At 38.3% G+C, this 16572-nt stretch overlaps 1 protein-coding gene across 2 annotated transcripts in view; it reads right to left on the bottom strand.

Annotated features, from left to right (window-relative positions):
• The window catches only part of LOC148068361 (activin receptor type-1-like), a 32646-nt gene extending 16552 nt beyond the window's left edge, over positions 1 to 16094 (bottom strand). The window contains exon 1 of one of the 2 annotated variants that reach the window (XM_087804403.1): positions 15374 to 16094. The gene's annotated coding sequence lies outside the window, so the exon portion shown is untranslated. Of the gene's footprint in view, positions 1 to 15369 lie in introns of both variants that reach the window. The other variant, XM_087804402.1, reaches the window with a different exon arrangement.
• Between the last annotated feature and the right edge of the window lie 478 nt (positions 16095 to 16572).

The following is a 16572-nucleotide window of genomic DNA, read 5'->3' as shown; positions in this document are numbered from 1 at the left end:
TCTTCATTACTGCAGTTATGACGGGTGTAAGAAAATATTAATATACTAAAATAGCAAAAAATTCTTTCTTTTCAATATCATATCAATTATGAACAGAACTGTATCCTTTTTTTTTTAAATTATAATTATTTTATGGGTTATATTTGAATAAAGTGTTTGAAATTATAGTCATTTTCTATTCACCCTAATTAATCATCACTCAGTACTTAGTTCCAGTTACCCAAGATTGTCTCCCTGTATAAATAAAGTAAACCTCAGTACTCCAATATATTGGCTTTTTTCCACTATACCGCAATGATTTTGCTCAATTTTTACCATATTTTATTTCTACCATACTTCTTTGATCGTTGACATTTCAATAAAGTTTGCTTTTTTTCATTTTTGTGTTGCAATCAAATATCCTGCATCTTTAAGGCAACTTTAGATAAAGAAACAATATCCAGCGAGATCCCACCGATGACTGAGGACGAGAGGATACAGCAGATCTTGGAGCAGATTTTTGGAATATATTTTGGTTTCAAAACAAACGAAAGCAGTAACGACTTAAGTGTGTAAAAAATAAAATCGTGAGTTTATTTCAAATCATCATAAAAATATATAACTAAGTAGTTTGTGCATTTTTGTGTTGCGATTAAACTTTCGGCCGCTGGATGGCAACAGTCGTAGCATCCTTGCGCAGCTAAAGGAACCATGAGAAACTCAGCAAGATCCAGGTGATGACTGAGGACGAGAGGATACAGTCCATTCCAGCAGCTTTTAAAGCTGATATTTTTTACAATATTTTGGTTTCAAAACAAATGAAAGCAGTAACGACTTAAGTGTGTATAAAATAAAATCACTAGAGTTAATTTCCAGGTATTATTGGCAGCTAAAGGAACCATGAGAAATCCAGCGAGATCCAGGTGATGACTGAGGACGAGAGGATACAGTCGACTCCAAACGATTTTAAAGCCGATATATGGACTATATTTTGGTTTTTTCAAACCAATGAAAGCAACTTCGTCAAGAGTCATGTGGTCTGTAAATTCTGCAACACCAGAGTCTAGTACTTTGACAATACTACAAATATATCCTTTTTACTTTTGTATCGCAATGTATCCTATTGTTGCACCTGCATTATCGTATCCTGGATGCACGCCCCAAACAGTTACCCATCACAAGAGCAGCACCACAGAGACCTAACCAGCCAGCACCACCACCTGCCCCCCCCACGCTTCAAGCCCGTCTTCCAGACATAAATGATTAAGTGCATGTGAGCATTAGTCCGTGTTCATGCCGCGCACACGGACCACATGCTGCTCGGTTAGTCGGGCCACAAAACATAGTCTGGCACACAGAGATAATCAGGACCAGTGTCTGGGAGCAGGGAGGCGCTCTGGGGGGGCGGCAACTGATAAAGCCTAAGGGGGGGCAACTGAGGGACAGTAGGTCAGAGACTGCAGTCCGCCTTTTTGCGGGCCAGGATGGGCTGCATTGGGGAAGAAGATGGGCGACGTGGACAGGGGGGACAAAGAGGTGTCTGGTGTCAGCACCCCAGAGCAGGGGTGGGTTGGGGGGGGCTGGGAAAGGAAGAAGGGCACAAGCTGGCAGGAGATCAGTCGCCCAGACGCTGTGTAGGCAGGAGGGCCGGTGGACCCGAAACAAAGACGCCGGCAGACGTCATGTCAGCTGGAGCAAAGTGCCCGCCATTGATCTTTTTATTAGTCCGTCTAATTACGCCCCGGCAGCTTAATGCAGACAAGTCCGCCTTTTAGAGGCGTATTGAGGACGTACCGCCGACGTTTGCATCGAATACCCAGTCGACAGACATGTGCTCTCACGTGTCATGAATGTTCAAGAGTCGACATTTATAATGACCATCATGATATCCCATTGTGTATGTTATGTGTAATAACTCAAAAACGGATTTCCAAGTTATATAGTTTACAGAAACTATCGATACGAGGGCCAACGAGAAACTGGTTAAATCTTTAGTGGTGCCCTTGAATCATTTAAGATTTGTCAAGTTTTTTGTGCAACAAGTTTCGTGGACACTACTGTCATGGGCTTGTTTTTATAGACCATATTTCAAATGCACAAAAAAGTATTAAACTGTCTGAAGTAATTTCTTAAAGTAGTCTTATACACATAGTTACATTGTTCACTCCCAAAGCTCAAGTTCAAGCCAATGAACACTATTTTATTATGTTTGAAACTGTTGCACTACAATATGGGATGGGGGATGAGTTCTAGTGACATGATCCATGTGGGCAACATCTGTAGTATCCAACGCCAAAGTCGAAGAATATTTTAGTAAATCGAAACTCCTGGGACAAGGTAGGGTTTGAAAATGATATATAAATGACAAAAAGATAGGGAATTAGGGCTGGGTATCATTAAAAAATGTTTGATAATGTTACAGATAACTTTCAATACCAGTACCAGTTCCAATTACATTAGACATAGTACAAAAAGTTGTATAAGATTTCGGGCATAAATCATTTCAAACCAAATAAAGGTACAATTAAGACTCCAAGCAAATGAATTCTAAATTTGAATCATCTTGTCCCTGGAAACCAAGTAATACTCAGGTGCAAATAACACAACAGTACATAACAATGTTTTTCCTTTATTTATATATGTATATATATATATAAATATATATATATATATTTTTTTTAATTATTAAATTATGCACTTTACTACCCAACGTTCTCAATGTTTCCTGTGATGAGATAAAACCAGAAAAAAAAGACACAAAAAAGACTGATCATGTTGTGTAAACACTCATGGTGAATTTGGCAATGGCGCCATCAGAGCTTCAACAGCATTGCCTCAACACTTTTCCGACACACTGCAAGAAGTCGTTAAATACATTAGTTTACAGCAAACAAACTCACAGTAAATGTGTTTAACATCGAACCAGAAGCCATTTACTGGGCTGACGGCCCCAGGGAGATATATCTCGTCTTGAAAGCAGAGCGAGAACGATAAATCAAATTTAATTGTGAAAAGCAACAACACTCCACAACAACCGACAAGCATCAATAGATCAACACTTAAACATGGGAACCTTTAGTCCCTTTGATTCCCCGAGAATAGAAACACTGAAGCACTGGTGTAAAGTTGTGTTTGAACAAAGCAAATGAGCCTGACTCACCCAGTTAGATCTATAACTCACTCCAATTAACCAAGTAGAGCATGTTAGACGCCACTTAGTGGCCTCAATAGTAGTTATTTACGTCCTAGGATGGTAAACACAGTGCAACACAAATGGTTTTAACAACGACGAATATATATATATTACGGACGATATAGTTTTAAGTTAGAAAGAAGCTACAACATAAGTTTAATTAACTCTTTGGTGCAACAAACACATGATCAAGAAGAAAATCAATCCACTTCTCTTCAGCACAACCAGCTAATATGTGTCAAAAACATATCTTAAAATACAGAATTTTGGCTTTATAGTTGTATTGAAAATTAAGAAGAATCAATGTATAAATCCAATGTCTTCACAGTCACGATATATATCTTGATGTATATTTAAGTTTTAAAAGGAAAACAAGTGTTAATTTTTTTTTAAATAACCACAACATAAAAGCAAAGATATAATGTAGAGGATTTTTTGTGCAGTAGTAAGTAAGTTAGCAGAGACATTAGGGTAGTAGGGGTGTGTATTGGCCAGAATCTGTCAATATGATAAGTATGATGTATCGCGATAAATGGTGATACTGTAGAAACAGATATTTTTGTAGTATTGTCAGAGTCCTTGACTCTGGTGTTGCGATATTTACAGATCACATGACTCGTGACAAAGAAGCAAAGACTACTTTAGTTGTTTTGAAACCAAAATGTCCAAATATCAGGTTTAAAAGCGACTGGAGTGGACTGCATCCTCTCGTACTCAGTCGTAAAGACTGCTGTAAACTGGATTGCAACACAGAAATGAACAAATGCCTTGAATATTTCCATGCTAATTTTAAATATATATATATATATATATATATATATATATATATTTGCACACTTTATAGAAATATAAACCATGGAAGAACTATGATTAAAAGTATTAGAGTATCGAAATACAGTATTATAAATAAAGATATCGTACATACATTGCTGTATCTATATTTTCTTCGCATTCCTAAAGTGCCTCAGAGGTACAAAAGTCTGCAGTAATACTAAAATAAAGGGGATATTCTAGATAGCACTACAAGTGAGTGCAAGGACATCAAAAATGGTAGTAGAAATATTCTATTTATATCGGCTAAGGATGTAATTGTAGATAAGAAGTACAATTTGTAGAGGAAAATATGCATTTGTTTAATTTAGGATTGATAATTAATCAAGAGTTTGAGGTACATATCGAGGTACAACTGAGCTTCAATGAATTTAAATGACTCCCTTTATTCCATCTAAACACGCCCACTGACAAAAAAGCCAAAACTACTCTGAATCCGAGAGAATCGAGGCGAACATCTGCGGAACTGTTATTTGCAATAAGAGCGGGACAACTTGGTGATGCTGTGTGTGTGTGTGTGTGTGTGTGTGTGTGTGCGTGTGCGTCGATGTGTGTCGCAGCCTTCCATGCATGTGTATTGAGTTGCCTGGCAGTGTGTGTTCACAGAGCTGACATCCTGCCAAGGATGTGCTCTCATTTCCCCCCACTATCAGTCTCACAGACCATCCATCCTTCAGTTCCCTCTTCCTGCATCCTGATGCCGCCTCGTAACTTTAGACCGGCTCCATATGGTGAGGACGGCCATGTTTTAACGTCATTTGAGAGAAGAATGAAGTGGTGGGATCAGATGTTCATTAATCAGATATATTTGGGTTAAAAATTGAGAGAGAAAAAAAAGGAGGAACTCCTGAGATATTTCAGTCCAGCTTTTGCTAAAACTCCATCTTAATAAAAACCATGTGCAGATGAAAAAAAAAGAAAAAGACTTTCATTTCCTTCTGCATTCGTTTGTATTGTGTTCAGGAGTCGAGGGAATAAGCAGCTGAATGTGCGTTTTTTTTTTTGACCATGCATCGAAAGAAGTGGTTTAACATTCAACTATTAATCCAATTATTTACTTTATTAGACGATAAAGATGGAGTGAATTTGATCTAAAGCTAAACTTGCATTTCGTCCAATTCTCTAGAAGTGCCAACTATAGTCGTCTCGATTTTCGCTCCCTGATCCAAAGATAAAGTTCTCTTTGTCTTCGATTATCTTTTCGATAAAGAGCCTACGATGATTAGATTAAGTTTCTTGTCCATTAGGAAACAACTTTTCTGCTTTACTCCAGTGTAAAAGAAGCTAAAAGTATTTGAGCCTTAAGAAAAACTGAGCTCATTTTTTCTCGAGTGGTCATAAACTGAATTATCTTAAAGCCTTTTTTTAAGTTGCAGATGTTCTGGTGAGACAGTCATTGCTTTACCATAAAAGGATTTGGATTGACGATGCAAAAATGAACATTAATAAAAGTGCAGCTGGGCTGTCGGACACTAAGTTTACAGTTTCCAGTTTTTACACCAGAGCAGACTAATGGCTACATGTTAAGATTGAAAGATTTACAACCGTGCTCGTCATCTGAAGTAATACAAATATTAACTAAACTAACTAGTCGGCGACGTTGCTCATGCTGCTGAATCCCAAGGATCCAGTCTTTGTGTTCATTCATTTTAAATACAATTTCCAAAGCTAGACTAGTAAGATCGAGTCACGATATGAATTATAAATTGTGCAAAGAGGCAGAAATGTTACAAAATTAACGAATCTAGGTTGAAAAAAAAGACATGAGAATGACACGTCTAGACTAAACAGAGCCATTGTTGTTCGCCACAGGGTGCGATGATCTTGTTGAACAAAAAAATTTAGACGAACAAAAGGTTACAAATAAACGTTTCAACGTAGTCATTAAAATAAGTGCTCCAGACGAGAGAAACAAGTTGACACTGGAGATAATTTCTTAATTTACTGTTGTCAACATTGTCACGCAACGTCAGTGCGACTTGATGACTTAATGTATCGAGTTTGATCGCCATAACCGTCTTTACCGACAGACTAACAAGTCTGTTGACGGTTCAATCGCTTGTTCGCGATTCAATGTGTTCCTCAGATGTTACTGAACGACTTTCAAATCTTTACCTAACCTTTTAACCCTTTAACAGTTTCCTTATTTCACCATTTACTTACTTCTTTGTCATCGAACTTTACACTTTTAAGAATAATACAGTAATGTGTATTTATATAGCGCTTTTCCAGACCAGGGTCACAAAGCGCTTAAACAATCAAAACAATATTCAATAAAGTATATACTTTAAAGGTCAAGATAACACTGAGAACAAGACAGGAGTTCCAGAAAATCAAGGAAAAGCCTGAACAAATAAAAACGTGTAAAGGACGTACAAAAAAAAGGTTTTCTTTGGTCGCGATTGTCAAGCAATGACTTGGTTAAAAAGATCTTAATGAGCCAAAGTATATTTAGTTCATGCTTTCCACTTGTTTTTGTTTCAAAGTCAAGCCCCAGCATCGTCTTAAATCTAACAACACACAAGTTTAAGGTGCTATAGAAACACGGTTCATGGGTCAAGATGGGAAAGAAGCGAAGGTCAACACAACTGTGACACAACCGTGAGGTTACAAGCAGAAAGAAAAAGGTTGTTCAAGAAGAATGTCACGCACATCATTTGAAGATGGACAAAACCCATTACCAGTAATGACATTTTTACCAAACTAGATTTCCCAGACTTGGTATTAAAAGTGCAAAAAAAAAAACACCAGCCAGACTTATAATCCTCTTTTCTGCTGAAATTTCATAACAAATTTCCAGAAATGCATTTAAGGATTGACGACGGCATGTGTCGATCCTTGTCGTTTTTAATGCAGCGTTGGAGAAAAAAAAAAAAAAAAGACTTACAAAACACGACTTTTTATGCGATGCTGTTTGAGCGTTTGAGGAGGGAGGAGGCTGAAACACTGCAGGAGCTGCTGAGTCATCATGCTGGCAAAGAGGGAGACGAGAGGTGGAATGTGTGTGAGCTGGCAGCCTGGCACAGTTACCATGGCACACATCGCCCCGGACACCTAGGAAACTGCAGCAAAACTCCAGCGATAAAGGGGAGCCGAGGGGAGGGGAGGTGATGCGGAAGCCGTCGCCCGGTGTCCACGACCTCGACCTACAAGTGCCAGCACGCCATCAGGGACGCGCAGATGGTTCTCTCTGAGGTGGATGTGGGTGGAATACAGACCTGAGGGCGGAAATGTCCTCTTTGCACCAGCACATATTCATGCTCGGATTGCAGCTCGCCAACATTTACACGTTCACCTCAACCTAAAGTCTTACCACCCGGCAACTAAGCTGTCGCCATGAACATGACATCAAGTACATCCATGTCCTCAATCATTTTGGTTGAAAATGCATTTTTCTGTCAACTTTTTAATCAGTAAAACAACTTAAATAGTCACGTAGAAATGTTTCAAGACCAATTTTCTCATTTTTCCTTTCGTGCTTAATGAACTATTCATGGGTAGTTCAAATTTGACATATTACTATGTTTTATGACTCAATTTTATCTTTTTTCCTCCTTATTTTTGTGATATTTCTTTAACTAGGGATACGAAAAAATACCTTTCGGTTCATGAAATAAAAATATACTAAAAAAAAAAGGCAAGGACAGAACTTTATTAAACGTATAATACTATTATATTATGGGCATTGTTACACTTTTTAAAGTCATGACTTGATCTTTTGTTCTTTTTTTTTAATCTTGTTTTAAGTCTTTTCAATGAAAAAAGAGAAATTAACTGAAAAAGATAAACAGAATAAAATATATCAACAATTTAAGAGGTAAAATGATATAATGCAAAAAAATAATTTGTCCCTTTTATCCATTCATCTTAAGGCAATATTTTGGGGGGGACCTCATAGCAGTCACTGTATCTGCTGTGGCCCCTTAAGAAAGTTTCCACCTCTGGTCCAGGCTGAAGATCATTCAGAGACCTGGAGTAGACTCGACAATCAGGTTGATAAGTTGCAATTTTATCTGCTATTCAGTGCATATCTGACTAAAGCAAGACGAAGGGGAACGAGATAAAGAGATTACAAATAGTATTTTGGTTGTTGCTGGCACAACATGGCGAGTAAAGAGGAAGACTTCCACTTCCAATGTTTGGTCATAAACAAGGATGGATTATACATTTACTGAAGTAGGCGCCAGGTGGATGGGGGCACAGAGAGACTATTTATTTATAAATAATACACCTCAAGCACTTTTCCCCCAATTTAAGTGGTTATAGTATTCAAGACTAGGCCTGAGTATCGATTGAAAATTGTCATTACTGGTTCTGAGATCGATATCGTTCCTTCAATATCATCCAAACAACACTTTTTTTCAATAAAAAAATGTATATAACAATTCTAATAATAAAGAAAATGACATTACACATCTTGAGTTAAAATTTTCAGCTGTGGTAAGTTTCCACTCCAAGCCATTTTCTTAAAGAAAGAATAAGTAACAAAATAAATTCCCGTGCAAAAGCACACTTGTTTAAGAGACAAATAAATCTGATGTTCACTGCATTCTAACTTATCAATATTTCTTGAGAAAGAACAACACATCCTCAAGTTTCGAGTAGCATGGGTATTGAAAAGACAAAAGCATCTACTACCTTTTAAGCCTTTCACCGGCACGTGTCAGCCCTACTTTACATATGTGGCGTTTCCGTGGTCTGTGGACGAGGCCCGGACCTTTTTGTGTCTGGCAAGTACATTGTCTCCAAGTTTCCAGGCGCTATGTGAAGGTGGAAACACACCTTAACAGAGTAGTGTCCAGTTCATACTGTGTAGGGTAAAAGAATGATTTGAGCGTTCGGCACATACACCGTCTAGAAAGCGTTTCTCAATCTAGGTCATAAATATATCAGAATTCCCTTCTATCTAAGGATAAACCAATTATGGATAATTTAACCCAAGATATTGCAGGTCAGACTCTCCATCAAAACTGGAAAATGTCTTGAATTTAAAAAAAGTGCTAGCTTACTCATCGTTCAACCACTGTTGACCTCCCAGTGACCTCCTTTATCCTACACTGAGATGGTTTGTGGATGAGGTACGACTCGATGGAGGAAAAAAAAGAAAAAAAAGAACCTTATTAACCTTCTGAAAACGTACCACCCTGATCGTAGGCCTCTTCGAAATTGGAGCTTAAAAACCTGTATTTATGTGTCAACCCCTAGGAATAGCCTGTGAAATCAGCCCCCTGCTGGGTCCATCTAGTCTCCCACTCCCAAGACTTATACAAGGTCTCAAGCAGCTGGATTCTTTCCGTGAAGCCAGGAATGCAATCAGATGCAAAGGCCCGACCGCTTACGTCCAATAACCAACTCGCATGTTTATTATAGCCGGCAAAAAAAGCCCGAAGGTCTGTTTCTTGGAGGATACAGCATAGTGTAGAGTGCAAGCGCACACTCCCTCACACAAGTGAACCGAGAAAGATAGATTTTTTTTGGTCATTTATCCTGCTGTAGTCCACCTCTGCATCTCCTACCTCCGACCATTTCACAGACAGCCCTTTTCATTGCAGCTCAAGAGTAAATTGGACACACCATTCCAAACGAAACACGGATCAGAAGTGGCTACGAAAACACAGACGACCAAATCCAGAACTATCAAGAGACCTTTTTCGGAGGTGTGTGTGTGACGTCCTAGCCGACGCAGTTTGGAAGGCCGTGCAGTCGGGATTCTGAAAAGGACGCTGTTAAAAATGGTCGCCATAGCGATCAGACATTCATTTTCTCGCACCGCAATCAAAACATTCGAAACGGCCAATTCAAACAGCGTCTTTATTGCCCGTGACGATGTTTGCCGACGGAGGTATGCACAAACATTCTTTCGGGATGGAGTCGCGCTTCAAAAGGGCAAATGTTTCGTACCTCGAATGAACGTTTTTTTTTTGGTTGTATTATTCTCCCCGTGAAGCAGGTGATTAAAGGCATTTTTTAGATTCTAACGGACAAGGCCATCGGTTGCTAAACTATCAAACAAACGATAAGGTTGAGGTTAGCAAAACATTGTACGATTCATTGTTGACATTCAGTTTGAAGCGATCAACATACAAAGACCATAAAAATGACCATTCAATGAAGTGATTTACTAAAAAAAAAAAAATACCATATTCCTCAACTAGACTATAACGTTTCTGTGTGATTCCTCCCAGACTTGTAAAAAGAGTGGTACTTCGGGACTACTCTTCGGGTGGAGCCACAATTACTTTAGCAAATAAACAGAGCAGAGAAAATTGTTAAACAGAGGATCAGCTTTTGAGCCTTGACTGAACATGCCAAGTCTCAATAGACGTCAATGAAGTTTCTGTTAGCGGGGCCGACACATGCAGCACTTCTACTCGCTCAAATAATGTTCCCAGTGTCTGTTCGTGTTACTCGGGTCAAGAAAAATGAGACTTTGAATGAACTCTAACGGCAACTCAACTAGAAATGTTTAACCGTGTAACTCAGACAAACTGTCTCCAAAAAAACCCAAAAAAAGAAAATTCGTTCAGACGTGTCATGGTTTACTTCAAGTCTACACTGTCTTTACCTCCAGAATATAACATGGACAAATTCTGTTATAATTGAAATGTATCCCGCTGGTATTTTAATGAAAATGTACTTCATTTAAAGTGTATATGATATACCCATTAATATTAAGCAAATACCGTATTTTTCGGACTATAATTAAGCATGGTGCGGCTTCATAGTATTATCAAAAGTAGTACTAAAACATTTTGATCAATTATTTTCCTGTGAAATCGGTCCGAGTTAAGTGAGGACAACCAGAATGAATACGTTCAGCTCACTGGGAATTTTTGAGAAAATGAAGGAGTTTTATCGTACGAAAAATACAAGATACGTAGAAGCATTTTCCAATTAACCGAGACAAATCTTAATGTGTTTTTTTAAACTCTACTAAAATGTATTTTCATTAACCAAAATTAAAAAACATTGAGTTAATGTTTGCTCAAGAAGTTCAAAACTATCCAACAAATGAAATTCCAGAAAATAAATAAAAACATCAAATTTGAACCATTTAAGAAGTAAAATTAGATTTTAGAAAAATGTTATTTTCTCATTAATAGGTGATTTTTTTCCATTTCAATGTTAAAAAAATAAATCAATAAAAGGATATTCTCAATTTATAAATGAATAGAATTATTGAATAATAGAGATTTTAGCATGAATTAAAAGAATTGCTATGGATTTTTGCAACAAAAAAACCCCAAAAAAAACAAACTTCCAGGCTTTTTCCCTAAAGGACAAACTTGGCAACGGTATCAGATTAAACCCAGACGATACCCATCACTGTGACGGACCGGGGCGACAGCACCAGCCATAACTCACCTCCCCCCCGAACCCCTTATCGGCTGTAGGACAAGCACTGAAGCGAGGAGAAGACTCCGCAGACTCGGCAGGAGACTCGTCTGCGTCGCAGATCTATACGCTCGTATGCATCTTTAAACAACGTCTCCTCTTTCTTATCTCCATCTGCTTCTTACACATTTAACACGAGTATCTTTGATCAGTGAGTCTGTGCAGGAACACAAGGAGGGAAGAAAGAAAAAAAAAAGAGCAAACAGTGAAACAACACAGAATCCTGGCACAAACACAGACGGTCTTTTAACTCCAGTCTCTCTTCCCCCAGCAACTTCCCCAAAAAATCCTGCTGAGACTGCAGTACCACAAGTCACAAAAGGCTCTTCTCGGTCGTGAAAGCATAAGAGATCATTTTCTTTTTAAAGGACGGGGTGTGTGCGTGGGGGGGGGGGGGTAAAGGATTTTTTAGATTTTAGAAAGAGAAAGAAAACTGAAAGGACCCACATGGTGTCTGTGCTGATGCCATCTCTGTGGCCGGTAAAAACTTTCCCTGTTTGTCAGCAAGTACGCCGGTGGTGTGTTTGGGTCGAGGGGGAAAAGAGGAACCGGGACCCCGGCGACACCGTTCATCGACAGCCCTCCTGTTCCTTACTCACAACATGCCCGGGGGAGACGAGACTACTCCCCTCCCAGTACTGGCGAGACACACCGACATGGCAGAGACTCCAGACTCTTGCTCAGACTTGAAGCTAAGGTCTATCTTGGTCTGCCTTGTTAACAAGAGAGTATGTAACCCGATTCCACGTATACAGAACCGCCACCACCACCCCCCACCCCCGGCCCACCCTCTCCTTATCCCTCCAAACTCTCTCACAGGGTTTAAGGAGCCAGAACTTCCTTTCTCCTCAATATTGTTCCAACTGCCAGCTGCTTGTGACAGCTAAATTGCTTTACACGGAGAAGTTACTGCCTTTGAGGTTGACCCCCTTTCAACCTTTAAGCCCCTCCCTTTTGCGAGAGCGCCCTGGAACCCAAGAGCGTGTTCTCACCTGACGATACGAGCTTGACCCAAAAAACAAGACCTGCAAACACTACATCGACATTGGAGGCCATTTAAAAAAAACATTTCCATGAGTTGTGAAGCCAGTCGTGGTCAAGGGGGTTCGTCCTTCAATACACAACGGGGGGTCAACGACCTGAGCAGGTCTCACCTTTTGTTATGGGGGGTGATGTTTCTATTGTCTGCAGATGATCGTCAGACACGAGTAGTAACACTGCAATCACCAGGTCTCTACCGGGGGTGGGTTTGTTTTTTTAATCTATACACTATCGATAACCAAAGCACTGTATTGATTTTAACACATTTTTATTTGTATTGTTTTATGGTGTATATTTCAATAAAGTGTGTGTATGAAATGAAAATGTTTCATTTACGAATTACACATATTTACATCGTCTTCGGCTAAAGGAACAATAAAATCCTGGTGATGACTGGGGACGAGAGGATACAGTCGACTCCAGCAGCTTTTAAAAACTGATGTTTGGACATATTTTGGTTTCAAAACAAATGTAAGTAGTTTCGACTTCATCAAGAGTCATGTGGTCTGTAAATTCTGCAACACCAGAGTCAAGTACTTGACAATACTACAAATATATCCTTGTTACTACAGTATAACTAGATCTCATACGTCACGGTATTGTGATACGTACCGTACACAACACTAATTCTTTCCATTTCGTTTGTAACAAGTCAGTTTTCTAGATTTAAGTTGGTTTCTTTCTTGAATAAAACTATAAAGTACTCGACAATAATATATAATTCTATTACCCCTGTAATTTGATACATATAGTTAGATTCTTGCCTGTACAAAACCCTACCTAGCCTAGCCTAAAAGTTACACTCTCGCTATTGTTAAAAAAAAACTGTGATCAATAAATATCACTGAAGTAATGCTACAAGGATCATATACAACAATATGATGAATAGAAAAGATATGTTCCCAAGCCAGACTGGAGATGTAATCACCAGGAATAGCTTCATAGTCAACACAAGAGACACTAATGGAAAGTTGCCACAACAGGAAATGCAGATATTTCCATCTGCCTCTTGTTTACACAAAACGCCTGTTGTTTTTTTTTTTGGTTTTAATCACAGAAAACAGGGATTTCTAAAAATGTGTTGACGTGTAAACGGAGAGAGAGGCAGACCCCCTGCAGCTTTTCCATTCAGGAGTTGTAGCCAGATCTGACTGATGGTTTCCATCCCGAAGGCAACGCGAAACCCACACATCGGAACAAAACAATCCCCGACCTCCAGTATGAAACACATTAAAATGACACAATAAGGCGAGAAGTCGCAGGTACAATTCCAGGTATGTTGCTCCAGACAGATTAACTTTTTTGATATCATCATTATCAGCTCAAACACTAATGTTAAGATAGTATTTCAACAACTGGATTGGCACTACACAATTATTCAATGTGTTTAACATGCATGTTTTAGGTTTTTTTTGACAACTTTTGAATTATTTATTTGTATATACATTTGTTTATTTTATTGTTTTTACATGCATTTATTTATGGGTGTTTGTATGGAGGGATGTGTTGTTGCAAAATAATTTCTCCTCTGGATTAATAATGTCTATAAATAAATAAATAAATAAAATCTCTACAAACTGTACCTATCTGTCCATCCATTCATACTGTATCTATCCATCCATCCATTTGTTCGTAAAAAAAAAACCACCAGAAAAACAACTTATACTAATGTAAATGCGAAGTTTACTTTTAAATTGTTCGAATTCCATTCTGTACATGTTTTTTAGTTTCAGTGAATTTCGTTTGTTTGACGGTTTTGAGTGCATCGTGGCAAATCCTGCGCTATTGAACTCCTTATGTATAGTTGTGTTTAAACTAAAACCCTGTAAAGAAAAATTTTTAGAGAAACTATTTTTAACGGTTTTCATTGTCAAGAATCTTATTAAAAAACACCCCCAAAAAATAAATGAACATGATCAACAGAATGACTACTGAATTATACAATCCAAGCTACACAAATATACAATCCAAGCAACTCAACACTGCTGCCAAAACAACGACATAACTCATCGTGAAATTAAGAACTCAAAAGCATGAACCTTCAAACCAGCAATTAACCAGTCAGTGTCAGCGTCTGGAATGCAGTGACATATGCTTTATGAACGAGCGACAGCCAAAAAAAACAATAACATCGTTGTCGGACCAAAAGAAACGAAACAGAGGACTAGAAACCCCCCAAAAAAAATCAGGGTCACTGCCCGGGCCTCCCCTCCCCTCAACACCCACCGGGCCTGAAACATATCTCAAGAGTCCAGACTGTACGACTGCTGGGTTTTATCGGACTCTCCTCAGTCGCTCATGGGTTTTTAATATAACATACTCTTGTTTTTCCAACAGGATCTTCCACACCCGGGGTGACAGTGGGAGTGGATTCTAGGAGGAACACTGGGGTGTGAGACGGTCACACGTCTATTAATCACCACAATCATGGCTGCAGCCACTTCTGACACCTTTCTTAATGAAGTTTACACCCCGACACCCCCATGTCTGCTGGCTCGCCCACCAACTTCCTGCATCATCTCCAGCCACTGAATACAATGTGATGCACATATGTGAGAGGTTCTCTAAAAACCCACCCCCCCAAAACACACACACACACACACCCTGTCCTCGATTGTGATGTAAAAAAAAAAGTACTCAGCGTGGGATGATGGGTAAGTTGGACCCTCCCAAAAAGACCCTTTGAATGACAATAAACCCTAAAACTCACAACTTGTTGAGATGTTTTAAGAAGGTGAACACAAAAGACACGATAAATAAACCCATTTTAAAAAGCTAGGTTCATTTTTTAAACTACAAAAACTATCGTTTTACTAGATAAAAAATGTAAATGTGTTGAAGGAAACTTTAGTCTTTTATCACCAAAAAAATACATTAGATAAGTTACGATAAAACACTCAGAAAAAACACTATTTCAGGTGAAAACTTACCTTTTTTTTTTTAGAGAGCTTCTTCTGGACTCAGGTCTGCCATCTCCCGAGGTTTCACCGACAAAACCCGATTTGTTGTCCACAGTCTGAGGAGAGACGCCTACGTGTCGCCAACATGTCGAGACGCTGCGTTTGTCGAGAGAAGAAAACAAAAAGAAAAAACTCGCTTCTTCTCCTTCTTCTTCTCGTTCTTCTTCGTGCTCTGCTTTCAGGCGGAGGAGCGGAGAGGAGTCATGATAGGAGGCTTTTCTCGCTTCACTTCCAGCTCCGTCTGGACTTCTCAACTCTCAGACTGACGAGCCACGCATGCGCAGACGCGGCCCCGAGTGTACCGACGCCGGAAGTTTATGCCTCGTCGAATTGGTGTGTGGAGCTGGTGGAAGGGTTTTTCAAAATAAGATTGGACTTAAATCGTTTTTTTTTTTGGTTTTTTTTAGCGACGCGAATAAACGAGACAAATATTAGTGTATCACATTACTATTAGACTATCGATTAGTTTAGTTTAACCTTTTTTATTAAATGGTGATTTAAAAATAAATGATTTTATATAGATGTATTTAAATTACAATAAGTCCGTTTTTTTTTTAAATATACATTTTTAAAATAATTCCTAGCCTTTTAAATTCAATGTAAAAATGTTAATACAATACTAGCACCGAACATCATCAAAAAAATACCGAGTTACCTGTTTTTTTTACCTGTTAACTTTCAACTAATCGTGTGGCGAGCAGACGATCACGTGACAAGCGAGTCGCTCAAATTAAAAAAGAAATTGTAAAACTGTTTTACATACATTTTATATTGAATTTAACATTTTAAGAATTATAATAATAATAAAAAAAAGAATGCCAATACCAAGAATATTAAACTATGAAGAAAAAAAGAATGAATTAAGAAAATATTCGATTTTTGAAAATAAAATAAAAAAAAAAACAAATTCAACACTTGAATCTGTTGTTTTTTTTCTTCAATTTAAGTATTCATTAAAAGCATATTCAACATTTCAATGTGGAACTTATTGAAATCCATTATCCAGTAACTACAAATTTAACCTTTGAATTATGAAATAATTGTATTCAATCATTCAAAAAAAGATAATGAAATACTTAAAAACAACGACAACAAAGTTTCCAGATTTTAAATGTTGAATTAAACCATTCAATTCTTCTGATGGCACTGATATACTTGCATGAAAATCTTTTT

Source organism: Callionymus lyra, chromosome 12 (assembly GCF_982586985.1).
Source record: "Callionymus lyra chromosome 12, fCalLyr1.hap1.1, whole genome shotgun sequence".
NCBI lineage: Eukaryota > Metazoa > Chordata > Actinopteri > Syngnathiformes > Callionymidae > Callionymus > Callionymus lyra.
The sequence above is the reverse complement of the archived record's forward strand: the minus strand, read 5'-3'. Positions and strand labels throughout refer to the sequence as shown.